Source organism: Prosopis cineraria, unplaced genomic scaffold (assembly GCF_029017545.1).
Source record: "Prosopis cineraria cultivar Desert tree isolate PC_DT_omini unplaced genomic scaffold, ASM2901754v1 PC9, whole genome shotgun sequence".
In the NCBI taxonomy this organism is placed as follows: domain Eukaryota; kingdom Viridiplantae; phylum Streptophyta; class Magnoliopsida; order Fabales; family Fabaceae; genus Prosopis; species Prosopis cineraria.
Window position 1 is genome coordinate 3,151,637 of NW_026555340.1, and position 24,438 is coordinate 3,176,074.

Sequence of the window (24,438 nt, forward strand, 5' to 3'; positions counted from 1 at the left end):
TTGAAATTAGGTAACATAGTAAAATGAATATTCTTAAATTCATAATTATGCACTTAAGTACTTGGTAGGATGCATGATGGATTGGATGTGATGAATGAGCATTGAATATCTCTAAATGTAATGGGTGGCTATGGAATAGTTTCATCACCCAACTTTCTTCTTCTTTAAGATCTATTTTTTCCACAAAACTGTTCAATTTCTAAATTAATAGGAATCAAATCTAAGTCACCCAAACTTCTCAATTGCATAAAAAAATAAATAATAATAAAAAAAATAAAAGAAAAAATTTAAAAAATAGAAATAAAAATGAACTACAAATTAAATAGTTAGTCCAATTATTTCATTAAAAACATATTAGTTCAATTTGTTTGATTACTTATACTATCTCCTTCTCCTCCTAATAAAACGGATACTAAAATACAAGAAAGGTTTTTTACTGGTAAATAAGAACTTTTTGGAAGTATATTAGATTCTACTTCATATATTTTTAGTTCAATTGTTTTTATTATATTTATTTTTATAATTTGTATTTATTTATTACTATTCAAGCTTAATTATTCAACTATCAAAACTATTTAATATATTCAAAATAACAAGCAATTAAAACAAGTAAGCGGGTAAGGAAAGCAAGAAAACAAGCAACCGAGAAAATTAACAATCATAAACATTAGGGATTAAGAAGTTCATATTATCTTCTTTTAACATCATTATGACTCAAGCTCAAATACCATAATTGAAACCAACTTAAATAACCTGCAACAAGATTATTTTTACCTTTGACATATTCAATTTTATAATCATAATAAGACATATATGATTGCCATTTAATTAACATCTTATTACATAGTTGAGTTATTTTTATTTCTTTATTCAGCCAATATTTTACTTGAGTATTATCAGTTCTTATAATAAATCTAGTATTGACAATAAATAATTTAAACTTTTATACAACTTTTACTATTGCTAAAAACTCTTTTCAATTAGAGCGATATTTAGTTTGAGATTCATTAAATTTTCCACTAGCATATCTTGTTATTACTTCTTCTTCTTTATTATTGATGTGATATAAAGCTGCTACCCATTAATTTTCACTAGCATTTGTATAAATTATCCATATTACATTATTATTTGCTAGAATGGTTAATTTTGGTAGATTTTAACATAAAGTTTTTATCTTATTTACTATTTTTTTCTTTTTCTTTATCCCATGTCCATATTGTCTTTTCTCCAACTAATTTACTTACTTTAGCTGTTAGTTTTGATAAGTTTGGAATATAATTTCTAGCCTGATTTACTAATATATATGTATATATGTATATATATATATATCTTTTCATTCTTTATATATATATATAAATGTGTATATATATATATATATATAGATTTTGTATCAAAATTCCTTTTTATCTTATAATTAAGTAAGTGGAGAAATATATATAAATATTAATTAAATAGATATGAAATATTAATAAATATAATCTAATCTATGCCAATTTAACTATAAAATATGCACTTATCAGTGCCATTACTAAATCTTGATTTTATTTTAAGTGTTGTAATCATAGTAAAATGAGTTGTTTATTTCTCTATGTTAAATTATTCATTGACCTATAAGAGTTGTTTATGCTATTATTGAATAACTTTAAGTAGGAAAATAAAAAACTTCCCATAGGTCAATGAATAACTTCATATTAGGAAATGAGCAACTTTAGTAATAAAGGGTATAAGAAACAACGAGGTAACTTTACACTATATTTTAATTTTACTTCAATACCCTTGGTTTGAAGTGGATTTTTAGAGTTTAAGGGGCACTCTTTTTCATTAAGTGTAGTTAAAGGTATTGAACTAAATGTTTTGAATATAACTAAAATAAGAGAAAGGAATGTATTGCTTGTGCAGATTGAATATGAATCAAGTAACAAAACATCAAGAAAGAAGAATGAGGATGCAGGAGCTTTAAGTGAAATTGATGAGATGCCTAAGTTATATCGGCACTCAATTAAATTAAGATTGACTTAATATAGTATAGACTAACCCTAGATCATTCTTTCCAAAGAGCAATTTAGGGGTTAATCTTAAGTTGGTTCTAGGTATTTAATCACTAAAAAAATCTAAAATAAAATGCTAGATTTCTACTCTAAAATGCAAATGAGAATTCAATCTACGCCACTAAAACTATCTAAATGGATGCTAATGCTAATGTCTAACATCTAACAACTAAATTCTATTATGCAATGCATGAGTCTTAAATTATGATTGGGGAGGGGGGTTTGTTTCAAGAAAAAAAGAAACAAAAGTTAAAGAAATTAATTAAGTGACAAAAATAATTAATTAACCAAAAATTAAGAAAAGTTTAATTTAATTGTGGTAAAGGGGATAACTTAAGATATCACATGGAGTTAACTTTCTTAACCCAATTTAATTACTTAGACCAAAGGGAAATGATAGGAGAGTGAAATTAATAAATTCAATTACCTAATTAAAAGAAAAGAGAACCTATAAGCACAAAGTCTAACAATTAATTCACTAGAGAACTCATAGTGAACTAAATGCTAGGATTATGAATTAGGCAAATTAAATTCATTAAATCCAATGATGATTGATATAAAATAAATCTGAAAAATATGTTTAAATTATCTAATTGAACAATTGGACAAATTACTAACTCAATTGAACAAATAAGAGGTAAAAGAAACAACCCAAATTTGCAACAAACACTACAATGACAATTAAATTAATAATGAAAACTCAATCACTAATTTAACTTGCAAAGTAAGGGGTGAATAAACTTAAATTCCAGAAATTCATTCGACACAAAATCAATCCAAATATCAATCCAATCCAAGTTTTAAAATATTTACAACATAAAACTAAATTGTATTCAAGCATTACAACTTAAAATCATTTAAAATTAAATAATTCTAAGCTCTTAAATTAAAAAGATAAATGAAAAATCACTCTCCAATAGTCTTCAAGTGCAAATCCTAGACTCTAACTTCCTCCATGCTCATCCCAAGTTGTCTCCCAAGCTAGCTCAAGCCTCCATATGATTTTTGTTCTTTCTCCTTTTACCAAGCTATAACTCACGGCCATCAATTGATGAAGATGCAAGGTGGTTGACGACGAACGAGGTGGCGTGAATTCCTTATGAGTGGACGGGGATGTGACTATTGATTGGAGAAGAGAAGAAAAACATGTATGAACACGTGTGCGGGAGGGGAAAAATGAATGGAGAGGTGCTGTGGGAAAAATGAAGTACAAAAAAATAATAAATGGGGAAATAAGGAATGGCCTATGCGTCAGTCTGTGGAGAAGGAAGAAGTAAAGTGGTGAATGATGAAATGTGGGTGTGCTGTCGATGAGGGTGGATGGGGAATGAATCCGATAGAGAGACCTGGAGATGAGAGATGACGGATGCAGAAAAAAATCGAGAGATTCAGCTTGCTTCAGGTAGCTGTGGTATATTGCTGAGAGAAAGAGAGTTTTGGAGAAAATGATCTAAAGGTTAGATGAGAGGGTAGAGAGTTTAGAAAAATTCCAACCATTCAATTTAAAAAGAGCTAATAAGAAAAAAAAATAAAAAAAAAGTGAAAAAGTTCTCTAATTTTCTTTCCTTGAAAATACCCATTATGCTCCTAATGAACTATGATAATTCTTTCCTTGTTTTGCTTCTTCATAATCCTTGGATGCTCTTTAAATTTTCAAGACTCAATCCTTATCATTAAACTTTATTAATTTTATCTCCAAGGCCTAAAAAATAAAATGCACCAATTAGTATAGATTATATCCAAAATAAATTTCATGTCTCATAAAATATTTCCAAATTAATTAATTTTTTAGAAATTATAATTTTCTCTCAAAATTGTCACAAATTCAAATAATGTATAATAATTTAAATTAGGCTCAATTAATGATTAGTAAAATTAAACCATATTACAAATAGAAAAATAAAATATTCACAATTTAACCCAAAATTCCTATAATTAATTTAAAAATATATTATTCTTCAAAATTGACTAATGATCCAAATAATATATAATAAACCCAAATTAGCCTAAAATTATCATTAAAATGCATATAAAATGTGGGATAAAATATATAAAATCTATGATTCATCAAAAATTATCATAAATATGTTGCACTTAAAGACAAGCAATGCGGTAAATTTTACACCATATTTTAATCTCACTTTAATACCCTTGGTCTGAAGTGAATTTTTAGAGTTTAAGGGGCGTTCTTTTTTATTAAGTGTGGTCAAAGGTGTTGAATGAACTTTTTTGTTAATAACAAAACCAAAAAGTAATTCGTTGCTTGTGCAGATTGAATATCAAGAATCAAGAAATAAAACATCAAGAAGGAAGAAAGAGCATGAAGAAGCTTTAAGTAAAATCATCATAAATATGCTACACTCAAAGATAAGCAAGCATGAAGAAAAAGGAGAATGAAAAATCAAGAGAGGAAAGTCAAGTTTTTATAGATTTTGTTTATTTTTACTCTTCTCTAAGAAAAATCTGTAAAAACTAATTTGAGAGATAACTACATGTTTGTGAAAAGGTTTGCATCATGTAGAAAGTCATAAGCCCGCAAGTCTTTAATGTTAAAGTATTTCATCCATGCCTGGACAATAAATGTTCACGCTCGATTGACATGCATATGTTTGCACCTATGCATCACAATGCATCATTCATGTTTTGACTGTGAGTTTCCCACACATGATTGATTATATTTTTTTTCATAGATGACGTAGAGGATTTTATTCAAGCTTAGAACATAAATGGACCTTGCTTGAATTAAAGAGTCAGAAGTGAAGACTAAGCACTATATGCTGATTGGCAAGACAATATGAAGAAATGTCGTAGTTGAGCTTCTGTGATCTAATTTAAGTCTGGATGTTATTTTTTCTATGCTCGATTGATCCTAAGTATCAATTTGAGGTATGCCTAAGAAGCAATCCATGTTTGGATTTTGAAAAGTCCATGCTTGAATGGACGAACCACTTATAATCTTCAAGCTTGACTTAAAATGAGCCTTAGCATTAAATAAGCTATTCAAGGTTGGTTCAAAAGTTGCCCAAGCATGATTTTCATCACAAAGAGACAAAATACCTTTGTACAATCATCTACACTTGATATTTAAATTATCCACGTGTGATTGAACTCATAGAAAAGCTTGGTGCTTCAAAACACATCATTCACATTTGGTACCCTGAGTAGCCCACACTTGAATTATTGAAGTGATTGGTGAGTTAAAGAGAAGAAAGTTCATCCATGTGTAAATCATCCTTATCCATGCTTGAATGAGTATTCTAACAGCATGTAATGCACTTTAAGGGAAAAAGTGCTTTCTCTGTCATAGATCACTTTTACACATATATACCAGCTATATTTTGTATCTTGTTAGTTCCAATGGTCCTAAACCATGAAAATCTATAAATAGGATCTCATTTGAGTTAGTGGGTAATGCTTATATAGATTAAGCACAAACATTTTGCATTAAGCCGTTAGTTTTTCCTATATTCATGTAAAAAATTCTCAAGCTAGTTCTTAGGCTTGAATTGTTATATCTACTCTTTGATAGAGTTTCTGACTATGCCTAAGAGTTTCCTAGTTATCTATTTGAAAGAGAGCATGTTAGGAAAATATTATCTCTATCATTAAAGATTCAAGGAAGGACTTTCTTGGTGTATCAAGAGTACTCATCGTCTTGAAGTAAGGGGTTAAGGAGATTCACTCTGAGCGAGATACCTTATAAATTGCTCACAAGTGCTCATGAAAGCTTGTGGTTTGTACTAAAGTAGCAAGCACCCATTGAAGCTCATGTGATAGTGAAAAATTTCAAATGTGAGCTTGGGAACTAAATGTAGGCTAAGTTGTTGGCTGAACTAGGATAAACTCACCATGTAGTATTTTTATCTCTACTCTCCTTTAATCACAATTTATTTATAATTGTGCTTGTTCTCTTGATTGTTGTAACACAAGAATTTAGATTTTACCAATGCTTTAAATCTGTAACTAAATTTTTCAAAGATTTCTCGTTGACTTACTAAACTAAAAATTTTTCAACTGCATCTTACATTGTGTTTTAAATTGTAAAATGTTTAAGAAAACAAAATTTTCTAAACACCCAATTCATCCCCTCTTAGGTGTTGTTGTTTGACTTTACAAGATGGTCATAAATGAAATTTTCCCAAAATACAAAAACAAGAAGCCTCCATAAGGGGCATTCTTGAAAATGCAATTTGATTAGGGGCATTTGTACAAAAAAACACCACTAGAGGGGGTATTTCTCTAACAAACGCCCCCTTGTCAACACTCATACGCCCCTAATGAGAAGGTTTTTTTTAAAAAAAATTGATTTTCTTTTTTGATTTTTTGAAACTTTAAATTAATATTCAATTAATAATTTTCATTTCATTAATTAATTTCAATCTAATTTCTTCAATTTCATTCATATTATAAAAATTATTTACTTCATTTTCTTTTTAATTTCATATGATTTCAATTTTTATTTATAATGATTACGTTATCATTTTATTATATATGTATTTAAAGTTTTGTTATCCCTTTTTTAATTGAAAATTATTTAATTAAATATAGATGATGAAATTAAGATAAAAGTAACTAATTTTTTAATGTTTATTATAGCTAATTTATATTTAATATTAAGATGATGAAAATAGAAATAGTAGAAATTGAAGAGATGAAGATGCAAAAGCTACTGATAATATAGTGATGGGGAACATCTATTGATGAAGCCTTTGCTACACAAGCTATGTGGGAAGCCTCAAATGAAGAAGAAAAAGAAAAGAAGGCATTGTAGAGACATTTGAGTAAGAGAAAGCGAATAATTATAGAAGGAGGAGGGAAGTATTTAGAAACAAGATGCATAAATAAATGCCCCTTGAGGCAACTTTTCTCTAAAAAACATTGCTTTTGCCCTTTCACCAATGGTGTTTTACAAAAATGCCTCTAAAAAAACACCTATGCATTGAATATAGGTTTAAAGGGCAAAAATGTCCTGGAAGTTATTTAAAAGGAGCTATAGATACCCTTACCTTTTAGTTAGAGTAATGTTGCCTCAAAACTTTAAAAAAAAAAAAAGGGCAATGTTACCTTACCATTAACCCACAGTCACATTGACTGTTAAATGTTTATGTTGACAAAAAAATTTCCATGTGTCTCCCTAAGTTGATCTTCTTCTTCCTCAACTTCTTCTTCTCTCTTCTTCTCTCTCCTCCATCTCACCCTCTTGTTTAACCTTGAACCATTTACTCTCCACCATCACTCCTGCAACCACTTCACCAATAACATTTGTCACTACTAGGCATGCCGCTAGAATTGGAATTGCCGTTTGAAGACATGGGGAAAGAGAGTGTGTATTGTCAGGTCTATTGCTAGGTCCTAATCAATTTGATGTGACCTAGCCAAAGCACAAGGATGACCTAAATGACATGTCATTTTAACTCCTTTACAGCTGTGTTTCATTTAATGAAATGTAACATCTTGAGTTAAAAACCGACTAGATTAGTCAATGTGTTGACCAAATCAACTAGGTTGTGTAACATTCCAAAATTTGTCTCAATGATTTATTAATCTAATGAAGGGTAGTTGTGTAAATTTAAGTATAATTGGGTTCAAAGATCATTAGAGATGGCTATTAGCTTTAGCTTTAGCCTTTAGATTAGGTTCGGAAGTGAATTGGGTCACCCAGGCTCAAATTGTAGAGAGAAATTAATTTTTTATCTCACAGTGTATTATGCTACAGCATAAAAATTTTTGCTATAACATAATTTCGTAAATCATTTTTTTAAATGTGAATCAGTTTAAAAACAGAGAGTTAGATTATAAATCAGAGATAGTGCAACGAAAAGAATATTTTGTCTACTAGGGCATCAACATTTGGGCATTTTAAAGCTGTCCGAAGCTTGGTTTCACCCAAATATACCTTCTTTATCTCTTCTTCTCTCTACATATTTTGGAAGTAAGATTGAAGGTTGAGAGATAATAATTTTTGGATTTAAGGCTATGGTTCCTAACCCATTAGTCTAAATGGGATTAACAGAAGTTGTTTTCTATACATAGTTTAAAAGTTTTTACAAGGTTATAAGTTTGGGTCATCCATTTTGAATGAACCTTAGACCTCCAGAATGTGATTTTGGATTATTTAAGTTCATGGAAGCTAAATGGAGTTAATAGGAGTTAATAAACCTAATGGTTATGCTTAAGTGTAAGAGATTGGAATTTTAGGTAATTAAAGTGTTGATTTATCAAAGTTAAAAGAGTGTTTATGATTATATTAATAATGATTGGTATAATTAATTGTAGATTAGTCATCTTATGCACCATTCAAGCTTTGGTATAGCTTGTGAAGAACTTTTATTGAGAGGTAAATCTTTGACCTCTCAAAGATTTGAGGTAATCAAAGAAAACCTACTTTGTATAGTTGGATATTAATTACTTATTAATTGAAATTATTTTTTTGAAAATAGTATTTGATATTTAAACTTTTTGATGTAAATTTGGAATGTTTGAAAATTGTGTTGAATGGTTGTAAACAATACACATGTTTTATATGTGTGAATGATGATGATGGTTGAGAATATGACTATGTGTTTAATGGTATATGAATAATAGTAGAAGGAGATAATCTTATACACATAATATATTTGAAACAGTATGTATTAAATGAATACAACTTATTATATATGCATAGCAAGATCATTAGTGGGAGTTCGCCTAGGGAGAAAAGTAGATTGATAAACCTACATGGTACTAGCGGCTTATTGTTGGAATCGAAATCTTGTCTTGGCATCGATCGTTGGAATCGAGAGGTAACCTTTGTCCCATAGTTGATTTGGAGCTATCCTACTTGTTTTGTGAGAGACTCAAACCTAACTAGTCTCCTTGATTCATGAAAAGGCTAAGTTAAGGGTACGATACCCCATAGTTTTTAGTATTAAGGGAAATTATAGTACACAAGTAAGTGAGTTAACTATAACCTGGTAGCTTCTCACAAATGAAAGGCTGAGTTAGTCCATGACAGACATAGCCCTTCATAGTCATCGGTTTCATGTCAAAGGTAACAAGAGGGTATAAGGCTGGCATTTGATCATGCATTTCGATCCAGCCACATGGTTGTTATTATTGTAGTTCAACATGTGTTAGGGGCACATGGTTGTTAGTTTTGCGACCCCATATTGTGCATAATTGATATAAATATGATGATATGAGTTTTATACCCGATCATATGGTTGTTATTGTTATGACTGTGACAAGATTCATTATGTGCAAGCATATGTATTTATTGCCAATTGCATCTATTTTTAATTAATATGCCCACTATACAAATTAGGCAAACTTTGGTTATTGAGTAGTTGTACTCACCTCTTAATCTTTAACATTTTTAAGGCTTAACTCATCGGATCTAGATCAAGGAAAGCATACTGAGGTTTAGGATATTGGTGTAAATCCTACATATATGCCTGTTTGCTTTGTTTATGTGTATTCATGTTGTTGATGTAATTTCCCTGAGGTTAAATCATAATTAACTCCAAATCATGGTAACCCAAGGTTTTACCCTCGAGGATTACCAAATTGTAAGGTTTTAAAAAGAGAATTTCTCAAAATTATTTCAAAGGAATCCCAATTTTTGTCAATTCAAATCTCGAACATATAATTTAAGGATATCAAATCAAGTTTTGAAAACAAAGCGAAAGCTTGGAAATCAATTAGGACCCAAATAATGAGTTTTAAAACTCAAAAACAAATTATGTATAGAAAATGACACGTGCGCCGCGGCTTACGACTCGTGCTCCATGGTATGTCTTCTTTGTGCCATGCACCACGGCGTGAGGTGCCATATGCCGTGGCACATTGCATGAAATTTGACATATCAGTACTGTCATTTGACAACATAGGGAGCAAACTTCCGACGAGTCCCAAATCTCTATCCGACGTCCGATTGAGATGGTTTCTGTGTCTACACAGAGCTTTCTCCTAACTCTAGCTAATGGCATAGGTTTCACATTCAAACTCATTTTCCATAAGAATTTGGACACCAAAATCTATTTTGACCACATTTTCACAAAATCTCCCAAATGGGGTGTCCCAACTCAACCACACGTGCCAATAGCCTACACCAACCCTCCGACCACACTCTATGGACTCTTGCGGACACGTGCAACACACCACACACAATCAAACACACTTATTTCACAAAATCTCCACTCAACCCAATTTTCACAAAATATAAAAGGGAGGAAAAGTTGCACAAAATCAACCATTTCATTCCAAATTCCTCAAAAAATATATATGTTCCTACTTACACAAGTATTTTGGCCCTGTCCACAAGTTCACAACCAAAACTCACTAACCTGGGGCACAAAATACTCTAGTTATACACAAAATCATACAAGTAATGCATAAATCATATCAATTACTCCTAGTTGGCAATTACATTAACAAATACACATGTAAGTAGCAAAAGAGAGGTATATAGAGGATTACTCCACCAATCTTAAGCCTCTGTATATTTTCCTTGACTCGAATCCGATGAGCTAGGTGCTGAAAATATTAAGAATTGAGAGATGAGTACAACCACTCAGTAACCAAATTTCACTTAACCCATATAGATGTATATCAATTGTAAATAGATGCAATTAGATAAATAAACACATATTTCACATAGCACTAGGCCACGGTTCACAAAACTAACAACCATGTGACCGAGCTTGTCACAAAACACTATATCATGATATTTCACAAAAACATAACCCTGGGGTCATAAAAATAACAACCATATGCCCTCAACACATGTCGGACCACAAAACTAACAACCATATGGCCAGACTTATATACATGATCATATGCTAACTTTATAGCCTCCTGTTACCTCTAACACAAAACCAATGGCTATCTTGTGGCTATGTCCTTTATGGACTAACCCAACCTTTCACTTGTGAGGAGCTACCGGACTAGGGTGAACTCACTCACTTATATAATCTAATTTTCCCCAATACTAACAATCATGAGGTGTCATACCCCTAATCTAGCCTCCTCATAAATCGATGGAGACTAGTTAGGTTTGAGTCTCTTATAGAACAAGTGAGATGGTCCTAAAACAATCATGGGATAAGGGCTAACTCTCAATTTTAACCAATTTACTCCTCTTCCTAGGCGAACTCCCGCCAATGATAATGCTATGCACATGTTTTACATAATATGCATTTTGACAATTGATTCATAACACATAAACTCGCATAACTTAATACTCCATGATTTAATGCATAATATAACACAATTCTCCACCCAGAGTAATAAATCAAAATCAATTTTGCAAAACATCAAGGGTGGTAGAATCAAGGCTTTCTTTCGTAAAAATCATTTCACAGATCAAGCACTTGCCAACATGCATAATCAAATTAACCATAAATCACATTTCACAAATACAACTAACGTACAACTATAAAAATTAAGTTTTTCCCTATTACCTCAAATCTTTAAGAGGTCAAAAGTTTACCCCTCACTATACCAACTTCCCAGAGCTTCAATAAGCTCGAGTGGTGCCAAAATGAACCTTTCTACATCCATACCACAAGGATATCATCATTATCTAGCTCTTGAAACTTTATCAACATAAAACTTCACATACACTACTTTATCATCTCATAATTACTACCTACTCATACCCAATGGGCTTATTAGATTCTATTAATGCACATTATCATTAATAACATCTCAAACCATCATTAATGCACATTAACCTCTCCCAACTACCTCATAAATATCAATTGAGTATTAAATGCTCCCATGGACCAATCACTTTCAAAATCATCAATGTGGTGTTCTAATACATTAAACAACTCCTATTTAACTTATTTTAACCAATGAAATTAGACCTATACTCCTATAGATCAAAAATCCATCTCCCAACTCAAAACCTACCACAAATCATCATAAATGAGGGAGAGAAAGGAAGAAGAAGGAACCATAATCTTACCTCGAGTATTTGGGAGTTTTAATCTATCAATAATGGAACCAAAAATCATGCCCTAAGAGAGCCAAAATTGAGCTCTTCGTTTTCTTCCTCTTTTTCTCCTTGTTTTCACGCAATTCATGAACTGATTTATCTATTTTTTTTTATATCGCACATGGCACAAAGGATCCCGTTACATTTAAATTGTCTTCGTGCACCGCGGTAGACCAACTATGTGCCACGGCGAGTGGCACAAAAACAATTCTTCACTTTTTCATCCTCTTTCCTTGCCTAGGTAGCCTACCATCATTCTGGACTCACTTCTAGGGCTGAAATCATAACAATTACACCAAGTTAAGCCCCTCTAACCACACACCTCGTTAATTCACTAATTATCCTTACTAGATTAATAAATTAAGGTTAAATTTTCTGGATGTCATAGTTGAATTGCCACTTAGGACTCATTCATCAATTTTTATGCTACTTGCATTATCATGGTGTAAATCTTGTATATTTTATGCCTTGGGATTAGTGAGTTGTAATTGTAAATCTTGTTTATGGCCAAAATACTTGTGCAAGTAGTATAAAGTGTATTTTTATGTGTTTTAGGATGATATTGATGATTTGAGTTAATTTTCCTTCCCCTTATGTTTTCATGAAATTTTGGGGTTGAGTGGTGAAATCATGTTATATGCATATTTGGTTGGGTGTGGAGTGTTGCATGAGTCATATATGGTCTATTGAGTATGGTCTAGGGGTGGTCATGAGCTTATGGCACTTAGTTGTGATTTTGGACACCCTAGTTATTTTTGAAAGCATAAATAGGTAAGTTTGCATTTTAGTGTCCAACTTTTTATAGAGAAATAATTTAATTATGAAACTTATGCTATTACCTACAACTCAGAGAAAGACTTTTATAGATACCTAGATTATTTCAATTGGACATCAGACGAAAATTTGGGACACGTCGAAAGTTTGGTCAGAAAACTGCCATGACAGCTATTTTTTGTTGTCATAGGCTTCTGCATTTTATGCCACAGTATAAAATTTTATGCTGCAGTGTATTATGCCAAAATCACTATTTTGGCTCTTTTGACCTTGATTTGATATTGTTTTACCTTGTATAATATCCATGCTTCCGTATTCATGTTTTCCTCTAATTTTTATTTATGATATAATTTTTTAAGCATGTTAAGTTTTAAAAGCTTGAGATTCCATTTATGTAAATTTTACAAACTTGGTAATTCAATCAAGTTAGTCCTATGATTACCTTAATTTTAGAGTTAATGGTGGATTAGTAAGTGTGACCTTACCACTTGGTATCACTTTCTCTAGTTTGAGAATTAGTCTGTGGATTGTATATTAGGAGTTGAGTCGCTTGTGAATTGTGCATTGCATATAGAAAGTTGGCGATTAACATTATTCATATGTTGTTTTTCCCTGTTAAGCTAGTGTTAACCTTGTTCCTTTTGTGGGATAACTTCCATCCTTATGAGAGGAGAATGGTACGGACAAGGAATACAACTGGAAATATTTTGACAAATGTATCAAGACAAGAGTGGGAAGTCTTAGTATAAGAAGAGGATACAATTCATAGTGAACAACTTGAGCTGGGATAAGGCTCAGAACAAGCTAGGGAACAACTGGCACATACTACAGGTAATGATAATATAATATATTTCTCGAATTGAGGTCTATGATGAAGAGGATCGAGTAGAGAATTGATGAACATGATGAAATCTTTAAGAAGAGACTAAGAGAGTCTAGCAAGACTATAGAGAGGATCAGAGACAGTCACGATGAAGCTAGGCATGATAGGGAGGCACACAGCCATTCCGAGGATGATTACTATGAGGAGAGTGAATTAAGGAGGCCAAAACTAGTAAGGCCTAAGGGGAAAAAGCAGGAAAGCTCTATTGATCTAGCACTGAAGAAGTTCACATGATTTAATCCTCCACCATTTGAGGGTTCAATGGAGAATATAACCACTAAGAAGTAGATAGATCAGTTCGAGATGATCTTTTCTATTATAACTTGTACATCTGAATAGAGAGTACTACTTGCCACTTTCCTGCTTGAAGATGCTTCCAAGCAGTGGTGCGAGAGTGTTAACCGGTGGATGGATCCTTATTGCCATGGAGCTGAGAAAGAGGCTAAGTTTCACTAACTACAACAAGGGAACATGAATGAAGAAGAGTTTATTGCCAAATTCAATGAGTTGTCTAAATACTTGACTTATCCAAGAAATTATAATGATGAGTATTAGAAGGCCAAGCAGTTGCTTGAGAAGATGTAGCCTGACTATAGGCAACAACTAGCAACTTTTGACATTGTCAACCATAGTAATATGTGCAGTAAGCTGAGGGTAGTGGCTAAACGTGGTCATAAGGTTGAGGATAGCTAGAAGAGATATGGTAGGGGTCATTTCTCTACCTATATAGGTCCTAATGGAGGTGTGAACAAGAGAGTTGGATTTAGCTCTAGACATTCTAGGTTTGGTAGCAATGGTAGCAAGAATAAGAGTTTTCAAATGGGTTCTCAGTCAAGGGGATCCTAGATGAGGAGTAATGCCCCCAGGAGCATGGTAGGCAAAGTCAAGCATCCCGACAAGATTCTGCTCTAACTGTAGTTGGACTGACTAAAGCCCCAAAATAAAACAAGTGTGGGAAACACCATACCAAGGAGTGTTGGACATGTTTGAATTGGCACAAGGTTGGGCACATTGCTCGATATTGCCATGAGAATGCTCGTAACACCAATCAAAGGCTTGCTATTCCTAGTCGCATGTTTGCTATGACAAGAGAGGAGGCTGAAGCTTCCCCAAAGCTCATCCGAGGTATGATTCTTCTTGGTAATCATCAAATTATTACTTGTTTGATTTTGGTGTTACTCACTCATTTGTTCCTGATGAGTATGCCTAAAGGTTAAAATTAAATGTTATTGAAATGCCTTTTGAGATGAATGTGGCTACGCCGGCTGGTGTTTTTATGAAAACTAGCCATGCTTGCTTGAAAATTGAGTTGAAATTTGGTGAAATAGTCACAAGTATTGACTTGGTCTGTTTGCCCATATCAAGAATTAATGTGATAATTGGAATAGATTATTGTCTACTAATGGAATGACTTTAGACTATAATAAGAAGACGGTCTCATTACCGGTGCACACGGTGACCATAATGAATCTTGAACCTGCATAGTCTTTGTCTACAACTACTCAAGAGACTTCCAAGTTCTTATCAGTTGTACAATTTGAGAAATTAGTGAAAGAAGGATGCTAAGCCTTCATAGTATTCTTTCCAGTGTATGGAGTGCATGATAGTGCAATAAACAAGATCAAAATTGGGAATGAGTTTCCTGAGGTATTTTTAGAGGAAGTGTCAGGATTGCCACCATAGAAAGAGATACAGTTCTCAATTGACTTGGTACTTGGTACCGAGCCTATCTCTAAGGCTCCGTATCAGATGGCTCTAACATAGTTGAATGAGCTTAAGAAGTTGTTAGAGGAGTTGCTAAAGAAGGTGTTGATTAGATTAAGATTATAAAAATTTCATCCTAAAAAATTCAGCAACATAATGGCTTAAAACAGAAGTTTCCCAGGTTTTGAACCCTCTCTTGATTCAAAAATTTCATCATGCAAGTTCTCATATAATACTTATACCTAATCAAATTATCCAGGAACAATTAATGCAAAAATTTCATCCTAAAAATCTAATATAACTCAATCATATCTAATCAAGTTATCCAACAATAAAATTATCACCATCACCACAATAAGGGAAGCAATTTTGCAACAAAATCATATAATGTCCAACAGTAAAATAATTTTCATATAATCATAAATTTAATTTCATAATTAACAAAGAATCAAAAACCAAAGGCTATACATCCAGTCACAAGATCATAGCTCTAATAATCACTAATTCCAATTAACTCTAATTACAATTAATTGACAACAATGCCATAAGGAAGAAGGATAGGCCAACTTACTTGAGAGAGGCAAAGCACGAGGACAAATAATGAGAGGAGGCAGAGGAGGAGAGAAGACGATGTTTTACACTGTTGAAGAGCAAGGAGGGGAATTTCAAATTGGATTTACCCTAAACACTAAACCCAAAAATGAATTAAGCAAATGAAAGAGAAATTAAACTTATATATGTAGGATGGAGAATGAACCCAAAATGCCAGAAATGAAGTCTTGGATGAACGAACCACGCATGAACCCCAAAAATTGAAACCCGTGAGCAAAACCCAAGAAGAATCGAGTGTCAATTTGTGTTTTTAGGTAAGTTTCTATGATGGAAAATACTTTTCGAGCAGTTTAGGAGTGTTTCTGAAAATGTTCGAGTTGTAGAAATATGAAAATGAAAGGTTCTAGAATGTAAATTTAAAAGGAAATATTTGATAGTTATTTAGTAATAACTGTCAAGTATTCCTTAGTTTGCGCTTGTTACTAAAAAATCATCAAATAATTGCCAGACATACTTGACGGTTCTTAAAAAACAAGTGTCAAGTAATTAATTTTTTATTTTTCTATTTAAATTATATATTTGATGCTTGTTTACACATAACCATCAAGTATTTTAAAATATACTTGATGGTTATATTAAAAAAAGCATCAAATATATTTATAAAAAAAATGTAATCTGAGATAAAGATATATTTGACGGTTATTATAATATAACTATCAAATATACATTAAATACTTGATAGTAGCATCTCTTTTATTTGTCATTTTTAACTTATAATAGTCAAATATATGGTGTCATTATTCTGTTGTAATGCTAATAGCTTTTAATTTAATGTTTAGGCACATTGTTGGAAAATTTTGGAAGAAAATAGTTATTTTGTGTTCGAGTATCCATCTTTTAAATCAGATAGATAGCTGAATAAGTTATATATGGGTACTTGAATCACACTAATCAGATGTCGGATGAAGGAATAATAATACATGGTACACATGTCATGGTGCATGACATAAACATGGAAAGTTGTGATGTATGGTTGGTTTTGCCACTGCGTGTGCCCACTGTGATGTTAGTCATAGTGGAAGTATAATGTGCCATGGCAAATATGTTTGAATAAGAAAAAATGTGACCTTTTTACCCCCAAATTAATATTTTATCTTCCTTACTTGTTTTCTATGCTTTTGAATCCCTTTATCACTTTGATTTAATTTTTTTACAAGCTTAAATGTATTATGATATGATTATTAATTATTTTATGCTTTATCCTCTTCTATCATGATAATCCTTAATGGTAGTTAGCCAACCCATAATTACCATGATAGAGTATATGGTTAGTGTCTTCATAATATAAGGGAGACATTATAGTCTCACCCCTCTCCCTTTATGTTTTTCAAGAGACATGGAGCTTGGGAAGGGAACAATGAAAAGGACTTAATACTTCACAAGATTTACAGTCCTTATGAATAGGGACTACTCTGCTATCACATATAGTTGCTCATGCATACATATATTTCTATTATTTATATCCATAATTCCTCTAGATATATCCAAGCCTTCGAACCCTGTGGTTAGGGTGGTTTTTGGGGTGCAAGTTTTACATCTACGTGACCTTTCATTAAGATTATGATTAACTATTGCATGTTATATGCTAGGGTAAGAATGGAACTTTCCCAAGGTTGCTTAAAAGCAAGTTAGAGTATATAGAGCCTATAGAGGTTGTGTGAGATAACTATGCTAGAATTATATGTTAATTTGCATGATAGGGTTTGCTCCTTTCCTACCATAGTAGATGTGGAATAACTATAGTAAATGCCCCAAGAGGAGGGTGAATTGGGATAATTGTAAATTTAAATGAATTGCAGTAATGATAAGTGAGATGAAAGAACAAAATAACCAATCATGAGAGTTAGATGAGCAAAGCTTGACACAAGTGATTTATCCTGATTCAACTCCTCCCACTTGAGTTTACGTCTAGTCCCCAAGAACCTCTTGAGATTTTTAACTATATTACTAAGATTAATCTGGGCTCTTAGTTGCCTCAATACATCAACAGACTTCTCAATAAGTCTAAAACTCTCTCCCTTACAAAGGTAATGATAAATCCTTTTAAGCTCCCCAAGCTTAAGTTCCTTTATTTTGAAAATGTAAAATAAGGATAAACAGAGTAAGTTCAAGAATGAACTTCTACTGCTTATAAGCTCTCTTTAAGAGTAGATATATAATCAATGAAGCTCTCTATCAATAATAGATACATAAAAGGTAGGTAAACTTTAATGCTCAAATAAACACATAATGTTCTTGTTGGTTCACATTGTTCCCTCCTTCTTCAAGTTTCATAAATAAATCTATTTATAGTTGAGGATCATAAATGATCCATTAGACTCATAAATTTTTTTTTGTTAGAGGTTACTTGTGATCTATTTCCTTCTTGCTTCGTGTTTCCTTGGATATTCAAGCTTCTTTAAGGCTCTCTAATAGATGAGGCAATGGAACAGTGCTTTATGGCAAAGACTTCCTCTTTTGTACAGTAATGGCTAAAAATATTAAATGCTTCTGACAAAAGTAGTTAAAGCTTATATATTTAGGTATAATAGAAAGCAAGCTCAGTGACATAATCAAAGATAAGTAAACTGAATAACTTCAAGGAAATAATTGTGTTTAAATATCATTTAGTAAAGATATAGAATGAACACAATTGATTTTGGATGAAAAGAAGGATTAAAAGATGTTCAAGTGACCTTTGAAATAGATACAAAAAACAGAGCAAAAAGATTCACAGTAGTACCGGTGTTACTGTGTTCTAGCATTGGTGTTATAGAGATGAGTAGACACTGAAAAAAGGTCATAATGCAGGTATTGTTCTGATAGTACTGGTATAATCCAATACGTAAAAGATGAAGATTTTTAATAATTTTGAGTGAATAAGGATATTTTTGAAAAGATTACTTAGCACCAATGTTAGAAGGAAATAACATTGAAGTAACATAATCAATTAAATCTCTTCATAAGATAAAAGAAAGGATAATACCAGTGTTGAAGTGTTAGCACAGGTGTTACATGAACTTGTACAAAACTTAGTAGGGGTGCTAACAAAGTAACATAAGTGTTGTCTTAATTCAACCAAATATAAGTAAAGAATAAGACCGATGTTAAATAGATAGTAGCAGTGCAAGAAAAAAGGTTCGAATAAGAGAGAATCAATTGCATAAATTTAAAGGGATAACATTGGTGTTAGAATGAGGAAAACTAGTGTTATATGAACACAAACCAATAAATCAGTGAAGAAAATTGAGATAGCACCGGTGTTAAAGCTTTTAGTACTGGTGCTAACGACATTTTAGAACAAGATAGCTTCAAGCACAAAGATTATAGTTAAGTCAAATACTTAACTAATAAGATAGCATACCTTTTGTTATATATCAACTCACATTTAGTCAGATTTGATTAACATTAAACCGATTAACTTAGGTTTAGGTTAAGAAAACTTGAAACACATAAAACTTCTCTTTATTTTGTAATCATCAAAACTATGGTTCAATAATAATGATTGTTATAAATGGTGTTTTAGCCTGTTCTTCCATGCTAACTTTCTATGATTACTTGAAAATTTTTCTATCATAGTAGGATTCATGTTAAAAGAAGTGTCTGCTCTTATATCATGATAGACCCCTAGTTATATCCTTTTCTATCATGATGGAATTATGTTATTCCTTTTCTACCACAATAGGTGAATTCTTTTCTACTATGGTAGGGAATTGTATAAATATTATAGTTGGGTTGTTTCAATTAAAACATGTAATATATGTATATTTTTAATAAAAAAGAATGCACTTGAATAAAAAAATATATATTATAAAGGGAAAATTTCAACTAGGACCCTCTGACCACATTTAATAAAAAAGAAGACACCAAAAATATTGATATATCACTACAGGGTAGGGGAGTTGATTTGAGGTTAAATTTCATGGCCAAATGACAATATTGCCCCTTATTGAAAGAAAAAAGATGAACATAGTGATACTGAAGATGACAAACACCTTCGTCATCAAAGATGGATCTTTTTAAGACGTGAGCTAAGGCATCTGAAGATTAGCGAGACCTCCGTCAACTTCCAGGACTTAAACTAAAGGATCAACTCTTATATATAATTAATTATAAGTGAGGATTATTTATCATAATTATAAATCTTAAAATATAAAAAATATGAATAGAGATCCAAATCTCTCTAGGACTTGAACTAGGGCATCTGAAGATCAGCAACATCTCCATCGCTGGAGTTCTTACACAGGAATCATTTGATGAAAGAAGAACTGTAGGTATGATGTGAAAAAATTACAGAAAGAACATACATGTCACGCCGGTATGTCTCTAATATATTAGTATGATTTCATGTTTAGATGACTTGTTCGTTGCCTTGGTGTGTGTGTTTAATTACCATACAACAACTGTTAATTTCCTTTCTGCACGTGTTTGTTACAACATGAAAGAATTCCAATAAAAACATATCGATAAGTCTATGATATACTGGTATGTCTATAATATACTGGTATATCTCTAATATACCAGCATGTATTTGAAAGAATTTCAAGTAAAACATATTGGTAAAACATGATCATACCGATATGATTTCATGTTTGAATGACTTGTTCGTCGCCCTAGTGTGTGTGGTTAATTACCTTGTAATAGTTATTAATTTCCTTATCGCACTTATTTGTTATGACATGAAAGAATTCCAAGTAAAACATACTGATAAGTCTATGATATACTGGTATGTTTATGACATACTGGTATGTCTCTGATATAATGGTATGTGTTTGAAAGAATTTCAAGTAAAACATATCGGTAAAACATGATCATACTAGTATGATTTCATATTTGAATGACTTGTTTATCACCTTAGTGTGTGTGGTTAATTACCTTACAACAGTTGTTAATTTCCTTATCGCACTTGTTTATTACAACATAAAAGAATTCTAAGTAAAACATACCGATAACTATAAGATCTGAGAAAATTAACCTTGATTAGTCAACCCAATTATTTTGATTAGTGAGTTAAAAAAGTGTGTGGCCAGAGGGGTCTAATTGGTGTAATAATTATGGTGATTTCAGCCCTAAAAGTAGGTCCAGATTGATGGTGGGCTACCCGAGCAAGGAAAGAGGAAGAAAAAGTGAAGATGTGCTCTCTATGCCATATGCCGCAGCGCGTAGTCAGTCCGTTGTGGTGCACAGAGGTAAATTTAAATGCAATGGACTCCTTTGTGCCATGCGTCGCGGCAAAAGGCAGCATGCACTATGACACACAAGCAAAATTTTTGATAAATCAGTTCACATCTGTGTGACAAAACATAAGAGAGGAGAGGAAGAAAATGAAGAGAATGTTAGAGCTCTACTAGGGCACACACATTGGCTCCCATTATTGATGTTTGGAAGCTCCTAAATACCCAATGTAGGTAGTTTAAGTCTTCTTCTTCCTTTCTCTCCCTCATTTATGATGATTTATGGTAGGGTTTAAGTTAGAAGATGGATTTTCAATCTATAAGATTATGGTCTAATTCCATTAGTTAAAATGAGTTATTTAAGGCATGAGAACCCTACATTGATAGTTTTATCAAGAGTCTATTGGGTAGAGTATTAAATATCCAAAAACTAACATAAATATAGTTGTTAGAAGTATTGGTGGACCATTAATGATGGGTTAGTGACTCATAAATGATAATGAGGGTCAATAGAACCTAATGAATCCATTAGATATGAATAGGTAGTGATTCATGGGTTGATAGAATAGTGTGTATGGAGATTACGTAGTAAAATCCCTTAAATGGGATAATGATGGTAATCTTGTGCTATGATTGTAGTGTGATTCATTTTGACACCATTCAAGCTTGTTGAAACTTTAGAAGTTGATATTGTCAGAGGTAAACCTTTAACCTCTCAAAGGTTTAAGATAATCGGGGGAAACCTAACTTTTATGGTTGAATGTTGATTTTGTTTATGAAATGTAATTGATGATTTAATAAATGATGCATGTCAGTAATGTGCTTGATTGTGAAATGATTTTGCAAAGGAAAAACATTTATTATGCCACCCACTTGTGATTTGTAATTTACTTGTGGCATGTTGTTGTAAAAGTGAAGAATTGTGATATGTGATATGTTGAATATGTAGAGTGATTGAATATGAGTATTGAGATTAATTGCCATAAATTAATTCTTCAAAGGCATAATATGCGATAAATATGCATAGCATGATCATGGGTAGGAGTTCACCAAGGGAGAGAAGTAAATTAGTTTAAATCCACGTGGTATTGGTAGTGACCATTGGAATTGGGAGCTTGCCTCGGCACCAAGCTTTAGAATTGGGAGGTAGCCCTTGTCCCATAATTAATACAGGACTGTCCTACTTGTTTTATAAGGGACTCAAACCTAACTATTTTCCACCAATTCATAATAAGGCTAGATTAGGGGTACGACACACCATGATTGTTAGTATTAGGGAAAATCGAATTACATAAGTGAGTGAGTTCACCCTAGCTTGGTAGCTCCTCACAAGTAGTAAGCTGGGTTGGTCCGTGAGGGATGTAGCCACATGATAGCCACCGATTTCATGTCAGAGGTAATAGGAAAGTATAAAGTTGACATATGATTATACATATAAGACTAGCCACGTAGCTGTTAGTTTTGTGGTCTGGCATATGTTAGGGGCACATGATTGTTATTATTGTAACCCTGTGTTATGCTTTGTAAAATATCATGATATTGTGCATTGTGGGCCTGGTCACATGGTTATTAGTTTTGTGAACCATGGCCTAGTGTTTATATGTGATATTTTTATATTTGCCTAATGGCATCTACTTACAATTGATATGCAACTATATAAGTTAGGTGAAACTTGGTTATTGAGTGGTTGTACTCACCCCTCAATTCTCAATATTTTAGGACCTAGCTCATGGGACTCGAGTCAGGGAAGAACACACTGAGGCCTGAGGTTGTGGAGTAATCCTCTATATGCCTACTTTATGTGGTTCCATGTGTAAATGTTATTGTATTTTCCAACTAGGATCCTTTGACATGAATTATACACTACTTGCATGATTTTGTGTATAATTTGTGTATTTTGTGCCTTGGGATAGTGAGTTTTGATTGTAAACCCGTGGATAGGGTTAAAATACTTGTGCAAGTAGAAATATATGTATTTTTAAAGATTTGCGATGAAATTGATGAATTTGTGCAATATTTCTTCCCCCTTTACATTTTGTGAAAATCAGGGTTGAATGATGATTTTGAGATATAAGTGGTTTTGGCTGTGTGTGGTGTGTTGCACATGTCTACATAAGTTTATTAGGTGTAGTCAGATGGTTGGTATAGGCTATTGGCATGTGTGGTTGAGTTGGGGCACCATATTTGTGAAATTTTGTGAAAAAGTAGTCAAAATAGGTTTTGGTATCCAACTATTTATAGAAAATAAGTTTGAATGTGAAACCTATGCTATTAGCTAGAGTTAGGAGAAAGCTCTGTGTAGACACTAAAACTACCTTAATTGGACATCGGACGGAGATTTGGGACGAGTTGAAAGTTTGCTCCTGTACTGTCAAATTCATGCAATACGTCGCGACGCATGGCACAGAGAAGATGAACCACGGTGCACGTGTTATTTTTTGCACAAATATTAGTTTTGAGTTTTAAAACTCACAGATTTAGGTCCCAATTAATTTTCAAACTTCCGCATTACTTTCAAAACTTTGATTTGAGCTTATTAAATATTGTTTGAGATTTGAAATGTTAAATTTGGGATTCCATTGTAAAAGTTTTGAGAAATTTTTTATGTGATTTTACAAACTTAGGTAATCCTTTAAGGGTTAATTCCTTGATTACCTTGATCGTGGAGCATTATGTGGTTAAGTAAGGGAGACATTACAGTAAGTCTATGATATACCGGTATGTCTGTGATATATTGGTATTGTTTGAAATAATTTCAAGTAAAACATACTGGTAAAACATGATCATACCAATATGATTTCATGTTTGAATGACTTATTTGTTGCTTTAGTGTGTGTGGTTAATTACCTTACGACAGTTATTAATTTCCTTACCACACTTATTTGTTACAATATTGATTGCTTTTCAATTATTGGTTTAATGTTTAATTGAGGGAAAAACAATGTCAACCAAAAGAAGCTATGACGTCAGAGGTAGCGCACTTCAGTTAAGGGAGATTCTTGGGTAGAAATTTCAATAATGGATGTGTTGCTAATCTTTAGACTTGAGAGTTTGGGAAGCTTAAGTGTATCATCTGTGCTTATCGAATATACGTGCGATGATGGATGAGATGAGAATTTTCTTGAATAAAATTTTCCCACTCATTAAGGGAGATTCTATGGGTTCAAGTTTGAAATAGAGGTGTTGTTGATCTTCTACATATTTACAACACATATACGTCATGGTCAAGCTAACGAAACTTTTCTTTTTTGTTTTTACAGTAAAGGGCAATATTGTCATTTGACT